The following is a 13,010-nucleotide window of genomic DNA, read 5'->3' as shown; positions in this document are numbered from 1 at the left end:
ATTGCACAGATATGTTATACTGTGGGAACCTGCTCAATGCAGCAGCAGCCTAAAACCCTGCCCAAGAAAACCAGGACACCTTCTGTTCCTTGGGGGAAGATGGTGGCTACTGTGGCTATCTTCCAGATAAACAGAGAACATTTCCCACCTGTCAACATACTGCATCAGGAAAGAATGAAGATAGCCATTGCTTCGGGGAATCAGGACGAGTTTCACAACGAAACCGACAAACAAAGCTGCTTTTTTAAACAATCACGAATTCTCCAAATTCAATAAGAATGTGCATGACTAACATTACCGGCTCCAGAGACGCTAACTCAGTAAACAGTAAATTACATTACCATTGTAAAAATACCAATGACGATGCCGCTTAGGAGGCATACAAACAACAGAGAAACTGATAAACCAAGCACGCACTGATTTCCATATATTATGCAAAGGATTGTCTAGAACCCTTCCATCCACAATCAGGTCCAAAGAATGAAACCTCCTGATCCTTTCCTGTTGCAAACTTTCAAATTAAAGTTCAATCAATTCATGAATGAAAGAAAGATAAGGGATGTAGCCGAAACAGATTTTTCCATCTTTGCTCTATTGCTTGTCTGAACTTGAGCATGCTTTCTCAGCGGGCGGGGCAGCATTTTAAGAGCAGGATAAAGCATGCAGTGCTTTGGCACAGAGTGCCGCTGAATCTGATATCTGTCTACTGTTTCAAGGCCTGCTACACATGCTTTGGTTTTGTCTGAGGAGGAAACATGCTGGCATCTGACCTGTTACGATCAAAAAAATTAATCAAACAGGAGGCACAGCGCATTCTGCAAATGCACGTCATTTCTGATATGGTCCGCTGAGCGTTTTTAAAGCACACGTAAGGCTTAAAATTAGACAACTGTGATTCGTAAAGTTGTCATCGGAGTTTTGTCTGCGATTGACGTCAAAACAAGCTTGAGCTTTTGATAGCGTCAAAGCTCCAAATCAGATGAAGAAGGCTGCACCCTCAGAAATTCCTGCATACTCCCACTATCAGCTTTTCTATCTTTTGAGATCAATCCTTTTTGTTAACATACCCTGAGAAAAAAAGGACAGTACAATGTTTTGAACTAGTATTTTTACAGCTGAAATGCTGTCATACAGGCTAAGTAACTGAGCTGCATGGCCGAGCGTGATAAGGTTGGCTTTGATATGTTTGACACGCGTCAACTCTTGGTGATTGAGCTGTTATTACCAAAACTACAAGTAGCAGCTTGAACTGATGACTACACAAAATTTGCTGTCAGACATAACGTTGGCATCGTACCAGCTGGAAGCTCTCATGCAGAGATATCAAATAAAACACACAGACAGGCGGCTCACAAACCCAACCCAAACTGCAAAGTCGTGCAAAATTCGTATTTCTAGCCTCTCTGCTTTGGGAATTAACATTAATAATGTGACCTAGACAAAGGGAATAGAGGCGAGCAAGGATTGAAACATGAATCCCACTTGGCCCATAAAACCCCCCCTCCATCCTCCCAAGCCAGCATCTCAGTTATGGGACTCCCCCACACGTATACACACACACACACACACACACACACACACACACACACACACACACACACACACACACACACACACACACACACACACACACACACACACGACAGGACCCACATGCTGCCTTTGTTTGAACCGCAGCACGGCTACACTCTTTCCACATCTTGCATCTGAGGCACACAAGTAATTAATGTTGATGCTCATTGTCATGATAATCCGAGGTCTGCCACAACTCTCTCAATCTGGCAAGAGAACAGTCACTTTCTAACTTTGTTAACTACCACTGAATGCCATGCTCTTGAGCTCTTGAGGAAAAGCAAAGCGAGGCTATTAATTAAAAAAACTACACAGGCTGAAGAAAATTAAGTGATTAAAAGACTTCAGTCAGGAACAAAACCAAGCAAGCGAGTATAAATATAGCCTCTGTCATGTGACATACTGTAACAGCCTGAGACAATTATGTCACTCCATCAGGAAAGACATTTCCCAAAACTGAAGTTATTGGAGTATATGCTGCATGTATTACTGTGCTGAGCTGGGGGCAATTAGACTTAATCTGTTTAGCTTTGAGCGTAAATCCTCTAGTTTATTGCTCCATATGGGTAAAAACACGAACTGCTCTGTCCTCTGTTCACATAAATTTAGAGGAGATATCACTTACTAGAACATGGTCTTATATAATAATAATAATGGATAGCAAATTTAATTCACAGTACCTACCTTGTTATTTCACCTTCAAAAGTTTTAGTTAAGCCATGGATTAAAACAAAATCAAAACTTTTTTGGAGTGGGTTGACAAAGAAGCCAAACATGCAACTTGTCCTGAAGTGCCATACCCCTACATAAGAAGCAGGAAAATCACTTATATCCAGTCTGGACTTTGCTCACAGGTAAGATCATTTCCAGATCAAAGTAAAACATTTTTTAAATAACTACTTATACGTGGTTTTCTGCTTAAGTCATACTTTAGATCAAAACTAATCTGAGAATGAGATCTGTTTTATGAAAGAAGCTATAGCTTCTTAAACGTGAATGTTTTCTGTTTTCTTTAACCCTGTGTAATAGGAAACTTAATATGTTTTGGTTGTGAACAGAATCAAAGATTTGAGGACATCATCCTAAACTTTGGGAGACACAGGTCAACATTTTTCTCCATTTAATGGCATTTTCTAGACAACTAATCAATTAGCTGGGAAACATTTGACACATTCATTTTAATTTACCGACAATGTAAATAGCCTTTAGTTACGCCCCTGACAATATCCTTTAAAAAGGCCTTATTAATCAACTTTTGATACCAGGCACTGCATTTGATCATTTGATCAAGTCTTTATCTCTTTAAACAGGCTCGTAAAGAAATTCTGCAGGCACAAGAAGTAGCACAACTCGTGCTGTGCGCTCTAGAGTACAACTGCAACAAGTTCACATCGGCCCAAAATACAATTTCATAGGTCACCCAGTTCTCGTTATAGAATCATAAGACTGCAGATCTGAGCTTGTTTCTCTGGAGGGAGCCTCCTCTGTGGAGATGAGTCTGTGCTGCAACATCGGTGACTGGGCTAAACGTCAACACACCTAATGATTATACTGGTTTCAAGGGATGGGTGGCAATGTTTGTGAACAGGGTAGGATTTACACTCAACTCTCGGGGCCCTTTGAGTTTAATAATCGTATCATTTAGAATATAAAAAGACAGTAAATAAAAGTCATAGACCCACCTAGTTCACATCATCTAGTAGCTGTGATGTATGTTTCATTGCTAATAAAACTGGGGAGAGAGTGCCCTGAAGGATCCATGATTCACCAAAAGGTCTGAAAGCTGTCAACCTAAAGCCCATTAATTCAAAATCTGCCACCGCTGAGTGGTGGAGCTGGAAACAGGGTGCACTGCCCTTTAACCTCCATACAATTGGGAGGGTCAAGAGTCAGTGGTCTTGGGAGGGGACGAGCAGTGTGCAACCATTGGCTGAGTATCTAAACTCATCAGCCAATGTTAACATTTAGGATATATTTTTTGTGATTTTACTGAAAATGGAAATATTTCAAAAGTTAAATCTAACCATGCAATAAAAGATTTACAATTATCTACAAAGCATGAATTTTAATCCAATGGCAAACTGTAAAGGAGTCACTTTATGTTCAGTTCTTAGGACCAAGTTGTTGTAAACTAACAAGGCAGTTAGCAGAGTTTACTCCAGTTATTCCAGTTTGGAGATGACTGCTGAAAAACAGCTAAAATAAGTATGATGGCCTTTCCTTTGAGAAATATTAAGTGCGCTCTATTCTTTAAAGGTTGATGTTTTATTTTGCAAAAACTGTATCCTTTTTTGCAAAGGACAGTGGGCTCATCTCTGCATTAAAGACGCCTTGCGGACCTTTCTGTTTGTGTTTTTCTCTCCAGTAAATGGTGTTTAGAAGGTCTCCATCAAGCTCAAGGCTAGAGGTTAGACAAGCCTCTGGTTAAAAATACTCTGAAATGCAAAATGTGACAAGCTGAGGGGTTCTCCAGCTCAGCCCCAAAGCAACAATCCTCAAAATGTGAGGTTGGGTCTTGGGTGTGGCCAACAATGGCTGTCTAAGCCCAGCTGTCCCAACAGCGAGGACAAGTGCAAAGCCGGGCCAGACTGGGGGCAGGGCGTGGCATGGCAGGGGTGCCATGGTGACAGAGCAGGCCTCGACAGAGAAGAGATGCTAAATGAAGCCATTGTCTGGCCCAAGTGAAGCACACCGCACAAAGAATGGCACATTCAAACAGTCATACAGGCCTATTGTTGTGGCGGGCCAGCAGAGTGCTGCAAGTCCACAGTTTATCCCACAGGATCCACTACACATCATACACAGAGAGTCTGATCTGAGTGCATGAAGCTTTGACACCAGCAGGAGCTGCAGGAACCTTTCCCCCAAACAATTCAGGGACTTTTTAGGTCACTTCATTGACGTAAACATTGCTGTGCTGTTAGTTTGAAAATAGTCAATCTAGCTCTGAAACATTTGGTGCTGGAAGTGACGGGATCAAGGGCATCACATTCTGACACAGGCCTTAAGCCAGGAACAAAAACACAACGTATACACTTTTTTAGAGGAATCAGTCTCCTCTTGAATTTCATAGCTGTGCATCGAGTGGAGGTGAAACGATATGTAAATTAATGGAATGAACGATTAGTTCATAGAGGTGGGTAAAAATATCGATTCATCAATGCACAGCAATATATTTTTTCCCATTTCAATATCGATTCAGAAAATCCTCTGAATCTATTCAGGCAAGCAGCGGCCCCCGACCACCCGCTGTCCCTCGCCGGACACTACTCGGTCCCCGCCTCTAGCAGCTGGAAGCAACCTCGCTCGAGGGTCGGAGGGTGATGCAGCATGGAAACACAGTCGGAGCTGCAGAGGCGGGTAGCCGATGTCTGACGCACCGCACTTTTGGAGACTATAAACTCCCAGCGCAGCCGGTCTCACCCCGGCTGCACCGTGGGACAGAGGGGGGTTCAGTGTCAACGTTTTACCCCCTCGCATCTAGCCGGGGGGACCGCGGTTATGTCTATGTTTATGTTAGACAAATGTACCATGCAGTCTCAGAAACAATGGCACTTCTCAGCTTAACTATGGTTGCACTATTGCATAACAAAACACACCGTGTGATTTTGTTTACATTTCAATTCAAACGAGGACTTCCTAGAGGAAAGATATATAATTTAATTTATTTTTTTGAATTTAAAAATTATCAACAGGTACTCGAATGAATTATTTGTTTATTACTACTTATTACTGAATCGATATCGAAGCATATAAATCAGTATTGAATTGAATCGATATTGAATGGAATTGCAACCTAAAGAATCAAAATCGAATAGAATCGTGAGGTTCTTACCAATACCCAGCATTTGAACATCCCATAAGAAAACATGTCTTCAGTGCACATCCATCATGTCCTTATGCATTCAGACACACACAAAGGATAAAGATACCATGATATACAATATGTGTTACAGCACAAGATATCAGTGAGATATGTGTATTGTCTTTTGTCACTTTGTTATATTGCTGGGCAGCTTTTGTGGAATGAGTACAGAGAGGGAATTAAGACGTGACCGAGTCAGGTGACTATGGAATGTATACCAACTGGATTTGCAGCCTTCTCGTCACATAACTCTCCTTTCACTGACGGTGCAAAATCAGTCATACATATTTCAGTAAGCCATCATCCACTAGCTGCTTAACTAAAGACATTAACACTAATGCATGTGAAATACTTAAACAAGTTTCCACAGCAACGTTATTTACATCCCTAATGTGGCCCCAGTATGCTAAAAAGAACGTTGATTATAACATCTGACATCTTAAATAAGGATGGACATTTTCATTATCCTCACTGGGAAAACAGTCATTACAGGGCTGTGGTTCAGCACCTGCCTCTGTACATTAATGGCACCACAACATCCAGGAACCATGCTGACATACGGAGGGCTCAGCTGTGTTACAGCCACTCCTAAATGACACCCACCATTGAAAAAATAATTAGTCTATACCTCCCCCCTGTTGTTGCTGCTGTCGTTTACTCTTTCACTCTCTAGTGCTCAATGTGGGCCAACCAGGGAGGCAGCCCCCACACCCCCCACTACTGCTGTACAGCCAGTCCTGTGAAACGCAACACTCAGTTCATTAACCCAGTTACCCGAGAGAGCTTCAGAAGGATTTGTGTGTGCTGACGGACAGAGGAGGACCAGGTACAATAAACTGACACTGTTTATGGACTGACAACTGTCATGTGATTGCTTTACTCTGTAGAGGAAGAACTGAACCAAATACATTTGCCAGTTTTCATCAATTTTTAAGTTTATGTCAAATAAATCTTACTTTACTGGAAAAAAGATAGATGTGATCATTTCCAAAACTCACAACATGTTTTTATCAACAAAATATTCTGTTTTAATCTATATCTGTTGGTTTTCAGTCTTACAAAGACAGAATTTTCACTTTCGTTTTAAAACTGTTCACACTCTTGCTTGCCGTACACAATAAGTAACACGCACCTTTGTCCAATGGGTGATCTCTGGAGTGTGGTACATTTATATTAAACACAATAACAGAAAATCCATTGTAGCTCTAACAATATTAGAGTACATTTCTGAGGTAAGAAAAAAAAATCCTATCATGCCTTTAATAACTGTAAACAAATGTCATAAGATTTGCTTAGGGGGACGACAAAAAATATGATGAATGACATTCAAAGCTTAGGCAACTAGGGTTGCAGTAATATCAGTTTAAAGGGATGCTTTGATATAAAAACTGATGGTTTTCATACTATGTACTTGCTTATTTACACTTTTGATTTCTAACCATGTTAATGTTATTTAAAATGTAAATATATTTCAAGTTTTTATCTACTTTCATGTCTGTCAGGACACAATATGTTATAGAAAAAAAACTAGGGGGTCAATATAGTTGATAATATTAATCATAACATTCATGTAATACCGTGATAGCATGATATGTTACGAGATGGTTATTGTAACATGAAAAACTCCACTGAAACCTTAATCCCAACAGATACAATTGACGGCTGTGGTCCGGTTCTTTGCCAGTGCCAACTGAAACTGAGACACAATGCTGCAGTCAGTGTCACCAAGAGCATTTTTTGTTGAATTCTGTTTCCGTCAGCAACACAGACAATGTTCGTGTCTGGGACAACAGCAGGATGAAGAGGAAAAATCAACAAACGACCAGTGCCAGCAAAACAAGACCGTAGGCTGTACATGTGTCAAGGAAGCAATTAAATAAAGCTGACTGGCATGGCTGCTAACAGCTACTGGTGTGCTGAACTAACACAAAGCAACAAGCTTGTCAAGGTACATGTGATGCCTACTGTATTGTGCTTGTTGATCTGTCAGGTGAGAGGACATTATAAGAACTTAAGGCAAGGGCTGCAACTAACAATTACATCAAAATCCATTAGGTGATTAATTGATAAGTCTGTAACTTGTCAAAAAAAGGACAAATCTTATCACAATTTCTCAAACTGTTCTCTTCAAATTGGTTCTTTTGTCCAACCGACAGTCACATAACCAAAGACTCTTCAATCATTATCATAAAAAAAGCAAATCCTAACATTAAAGAAGCTAGAAACTGACACCATAAAAACCCTGATGCAGAATGAATAAGTAATGCCCTTGAGGCAAATTTGCGATTTGTTATGCGACTAGAATACTGCACGCACATGTGACAGTTTGTCAGGACAACACAGTCTCATGAACAGCTTGAAATGGGGTTATTGTTTAATCGGACTATACTTGCCACCAACTGCAAATCTGACAACATTTATTCCACTACCATATCTGGAATAAGTCAATATCAGCCAATTATACCGGTCTATGGTTATATATCAGTATATAGCAAGCAAAAACAACTCGGGAAATCATGGAGTTACAACACAGACTTAATCATAAGCAATGAGCACTTATTGAGACAACCAAGGCACGCAATGCAAATGTCAGGGCCTGTCCAGGCTGATCTGCAACCAGCCAACTCCCTGTCTGAGCATTAACACTGTGGACAAAATAACAGCGTGGTACATCATGTAAGACTTCTCCCATGTTTACAGTGAAAACATGTCTGCAGATCGCACCACAGCAGTAAGCCCTCTCACAAGGCAGTGGCCCATTACAAGCACACACAGGCCCCTCAATGATTTAGAGCATTTTAATTCTCGGGAATGCAAGCCTTTTCTGATAAGCGCCTAGCTGGGAATAAGCCTACCGCAGGCATGGTTATGCTGTGATAATCTCTGTGTTGTGCTCTTTGACTGACCTGTGACTTCATGGCTTTCTAAAGTGAGTCCCTCCACTTCTCAGCAAAGCGATGCAAGTGAATATTAACTCAGAACAGGTGAAGTATCATATGTCTGCCTGGCTCCAGAGGCCGGTCCTTTTATCAAGGGTAATGTGGCAGTCATGGTCTTTTATGAGGGCAAAGCAACTGTGCATGAACTCAATTAATCAATCAAGGATGGGAAAAGATGATCAACCCCCAATATCAAGGTAAAGCAAGTTAAAGAATTCTGTTTAAGGTTAGAAGTTGTTGTTATCCATTATATGTTTCACAGCTCAAATCAAAACTGTAAAAGGCAAGATAAAACTTATCAACCATGCGTGGACGTGTTTGCCTACAGATTACACACTCACTGATAAATCTGCCATGCATATATATCTGACAATAATATTCGCTTACTGCAGTTGTATCGGTAGATGCATTTTGCTGATAATTAACAAGAAATGGTAGAGCAGGAACACTCCTCAAGTAATGTAAGAGTGACTCCGTAACTGGCCTATTGAAATGATCGAAAACAATATGGGACCAAATGATCTCGCAGCAACAAGGTGCACTTAGAAGCTTCTAAGGAATGAGAAAAATAGGCCTAAGTTAAATAGGACGCATCACATGAGATGCAAGAAAACATCTCTCTTTCTTTGTGTTTCTCTGCAGAGCGTGTGTGAATGTCAGCTGACCGCAGGGGTGGAGCGAGGGGCAGACTGTCCACAAAGGTAGAGCGGGCGTCCCATGTGCAGAGGCTTTGTCCTCGCTGCAGTGGACCCGGGTTCGACTCCTGACCCCGGTCACTTTGCTGCGTGTCACTCCCCCTCTCTCTCTCATCCCGTTTCCTGTCACCTCTTCAGCTCAACTAACAAATAAAGCCATAATAAAAGGCCCAAAAAATATATGTATATCTGTCGGCTGATAAATACCGATATGTGTATCGGCATTGGCTCCAAAAAGCAGATATCCATCTGGCATATAACCCCACCTTAGGTCAGGCTACACACAGTTCAGCAGAGTCCAACTAATATTTGTTTTTGGGGCCGATACCAATACTGATATTACTATTATTAATTATTATTATTATTATTATTATTATTATACAAAGTGAAAAAATGTTGATAGATACATCGACCAATAGACACAACGATCCCTCAAACATGACTGTCAAACACTGAAAAAGACATTCAATGGAGGCAGGATATTTAACAGTTTAACGATGACTAAATATCAGCGTGTCTGCAGCAACATATATACAGATATCAATATATCTGGTCGATATATCGGCCAATATATCAGTCAGGCTCCACAATTATCATTAACCGAGGTTACCTGCTTGCCATCCCAACATGAACCCGGCATAAATATACATTGATAAATCTGCTCTGCTTACCTCTATTATGTCAAGAACTCATTCTTTTTTTTTTTTAAATTAACCATGACATCTTGCCTAGTGAATGTAATGACTTTTGTATAACTTTCCCCCACTTTTCTAGGAGAGCCAAAGGACCCTCTCGGGACTCCTGGAGGTTCCCAGTGTGGACAGCCGTTTGCTTCATCGGGGTTTTAGCTAAAGTGGAGGCGGCTGCTTCTGAGCGGACAGGTCAGCCGACGCCACAGACACACGGGAGCTGACAAAACAAATAGAGTTTGCAAACGAGATGCAAATGTCACCCGATCCTGTCTAGACCAAGCTGAATCTCTCTGAGGAAGCTCGGGAAATTCAACAAAGGACGCTAAAAACTCATCGCAGCTAGCGTTGATGATGGCTGTTGTACTGACTGGCCACACCGGTACGGAGGTCACCGCCAACAGCCGCAGCCGAACGGCCCGGTGTGGCTCTTCTCCCTTTTCTCCTCCTACGTGTGTATTGTTTCGAGCCTGTTTTATGAAAAGAGTTTTGCGCTAACGACGCTGTACTCACTCCGTCACGATGCACATTTCTCTCGTTAGCCGTGTCCACAAGTCCATCAGGTAGGCAGAAAAGTAAAGCAACCGGGAAAAAAAAAAACAAAAACGCTCTCAGTCCAGACGGCACGGAGATGATTCAACAGACTGGTTGGCCCGGGCTGCTCGTGATGTCATCGGTTTACTCGAGCTGTTAATGCGCATGCGCGGTCCTCTGTCCAGTGCTTCACGGATGTTGTAGTAAACGATGCTTTTCAAGAACAGAGTTGACTTTATATGTTGTTTTGGCCATTGCTTGTTCATTTTATTGTATTAATCCCTGAATGCTTTTTCATTCTTTTTTTTCCCACAATATATTTATTGGGATTTTCTCATGTTATAACGTCCCATCAAAGAAACATACTGTAACAATACAACAATCATACATTACAGAGATACACACACACACACACACACACACACACTTAACTTGCACCGCTGTTGGTTAGGACACAGATAAAACATCATATTTCCCTGCATTGTTTTCAATTTGGTTTCAAGTAATGCCTACATTTCTAACTTTCTGAGCTTAATAGTGATCTAGGACACTTTGAGGAAGGGAAGAACAAAAAAGTTGTCTTTAAAAGGAGTTAAGGTTGACCCGATTGCTAGGCCTAATCATAAAATTTAGGCTATATCAAGACATGATGTAATAATGAATACTGTCCATATTTTATGTAATGAACAGCTGTGTTGAATAAATTAAAACCATTGCAAAAGGGGTACAACAGAAAGGGGCTTTATATAACAAAACGGGTTGTCTCATATAAGCTTTAAGAGTTTGCAATATCGTTATGTGAAGGAAATGTTACTGCTGCATGCTTAAAAGTTATTTTTTAAATATTTTAGTTACCTAATATATCAGTGTTATCATCTTCATGTCTGCTGTTGGAGTGTTACTGCGTTGTGTCTGAGATGTGATCGCAGTTCTGATGAGATGAACCACAAACACACATTCATTATCCTTGCTTGATATAAATTGTGGCATTCCATTAACTCATTATGTTATTCAGTGTTTTTTTGGATAATATTTCTCCTCCATCTCTTTGTCTTTCCACCATTTTCTCCTCTGCTTAAGATACTTCTAGGGCTCCTGAAAGTCCCCCTCCTCACTCCCACAAGGTTTTCCCCTCAGGAGCTTTTGTCAGGACTAAGACACTGCGTGAATATTTTTTTTTTCTCAATTTGGGCAAGTAATTTTAAGAATTTTCTTAGAATTGCATTACTGGGGGTAACCCTTAGCTAGGTTCAGAAGAGTAGTCTGTGTTGATGTGTATAGAAAGGTCTTAAAGGGACAAACAAACATTTTATGACATCCTTTCAGAATTTTGGGATCTTTGGACATTCCCCTATAGTGTCCTTCTCATCCAAACATTTAGTTTTTACAAACAACTGGAATACATACATTATTCATTTAACAGACATATCGTGGAGCTTGACAGGAGTCATGTGCATAAAATGCTTTGTTGGTCTAATCATCAGTAGTGGAGACTTTATATCACAGGTCTTTAGATACAGTTGCACCTTTAACTTCTTTAGATGCCACATTAGCGTAATTGATTATTACATCAACAGAAAACTTTACCACAACAGTTTTGCAGAGTGATAAACTGTTTAAATCCTTTATTCAATATTGCTTATAAATTACAAGAATAAGCTTGTTCCAGCATCTCAAATTTGAAGTTTCCTCTTTGATTTGTCTTACATGAAAATCAACTCAATATGTAGCCATATGCATTTTTTCTGTCTTTTTTTTCTGCCAAGATCATCTTTTCTCTATTGAAGATGTATGGGGCAAGTATTTTTCTTGTCCTGAGAGGTGTTGATCTGTCAACTGTAAATGTTCAGCCAAAAGGTGAAGCATGTCTCCATCTGGTGACCAAACAGGTATACGCCATTTTACTTTTCAGATTTGCTTTAGTGCTCAGATGGGCATTTTAATATGTTTACCATGCCTTATATTTAGGATGAACATGATCATTGTGGGTCTTCATTGGGTAGGTAAATGAATTGCTAATTAAGAAATGGAAAAATAATCTCAATAATAATTGATAAATTGGTTGTCTATACATAACTCTAAGTTCTGTATTGTAGGCAACGCATAACAGATATCAGTAAACATCTGAATACACCTTTGTAGATTCTTTTACACATTTACAATGTGTTCACACACACCCACACACACGCACACACACCCACACACACAGATTCAGATACACAGATTCAGATACATTCAGATATACGCTTTCCATTCACACATACTAGATTCTACTGTAATAATGGACTATACCAATGTTTCAATTATTATTCTTTATTTATTTATTTAGGTTTATTTGTGGTACGGAGCCCTCTGAGAGTTAAAGTGAGAATTTTCTGAGAGGAAACCAGAGCACCTGACACAAAAGTAGTCCTAAAAGAATTCTTGCCATGACACTTAGGGGGTTCCATATTTATTTTATTAATTTTATCAATGAATTACTATATTTATTAAACTAGCTAATGCAGCTTTTAAGCATTGTTTGCCAATTGGTGTGTTTGAGCTACAATAACACAGCTCAGCAAGGGAACACCCAAAAAGACTGACTACCTCTTGATCTATAAGAGGTAGTCAGTCAATTCTCGCCATGACCCTTAGGGGGCTCCTAGGCTCTGCACTTTTTTTTTTTTCCCTATACATGCTAACTTATGCTGGTGTTGAACATTGGCTTATTGAG

The 13,010-nt window shown here is 40.2% G+C and overlaps 1 protein-coding gene across 4 annotated transcripts in view; it reads right to left on the bottom strand.

Moving 5' to 3' along the window:
* The window catches only part of LOC119012684 (disheveled-associated activator of morphogenesis 1-like), a 50,903-nt gene extending 40,477 nt beyond the window's left edge, over positions 1 to 10,426 (bottom strand). For all 4 annotated transcript variants that reach the window (XM_037086711.1, XM_037086714.1, XM_037086713.1 and 1 more), the window contains exon 1: positions 10,274 to 10,426. The gene's annotated coding sequence lies outside the window, so the exon portion shown is untranslated. The remainder of the gene's footprint in view (positions 1 to 10,273) is intronic.
* Between the last annotated feature and the right edge of the window lie 2,584 nt (positions 10,427 to 13,010).

This window comes from Acanthopagrus latus, chromosome 22 (assembly GCF_904848185.1).
Source record: "Acanthopagrus latus isolate v.2019 chromosome 22, fAcaLat1.1, whole genome shotgun sequence".
In the NCBI taxonomy this organism is placed as follows: domain Eukaryota; kingdom Metazoa; phylum Chordata; class Actinopteri; order Spariformes; family Sparidae; genus Acanthopagrus; species Acanthopagrus latus.
The sequence above is the reverse complement of the archived record's forward strand: the minus strand, read 5'-3'. Positions and strand labels throughout refer to the sequence as shown.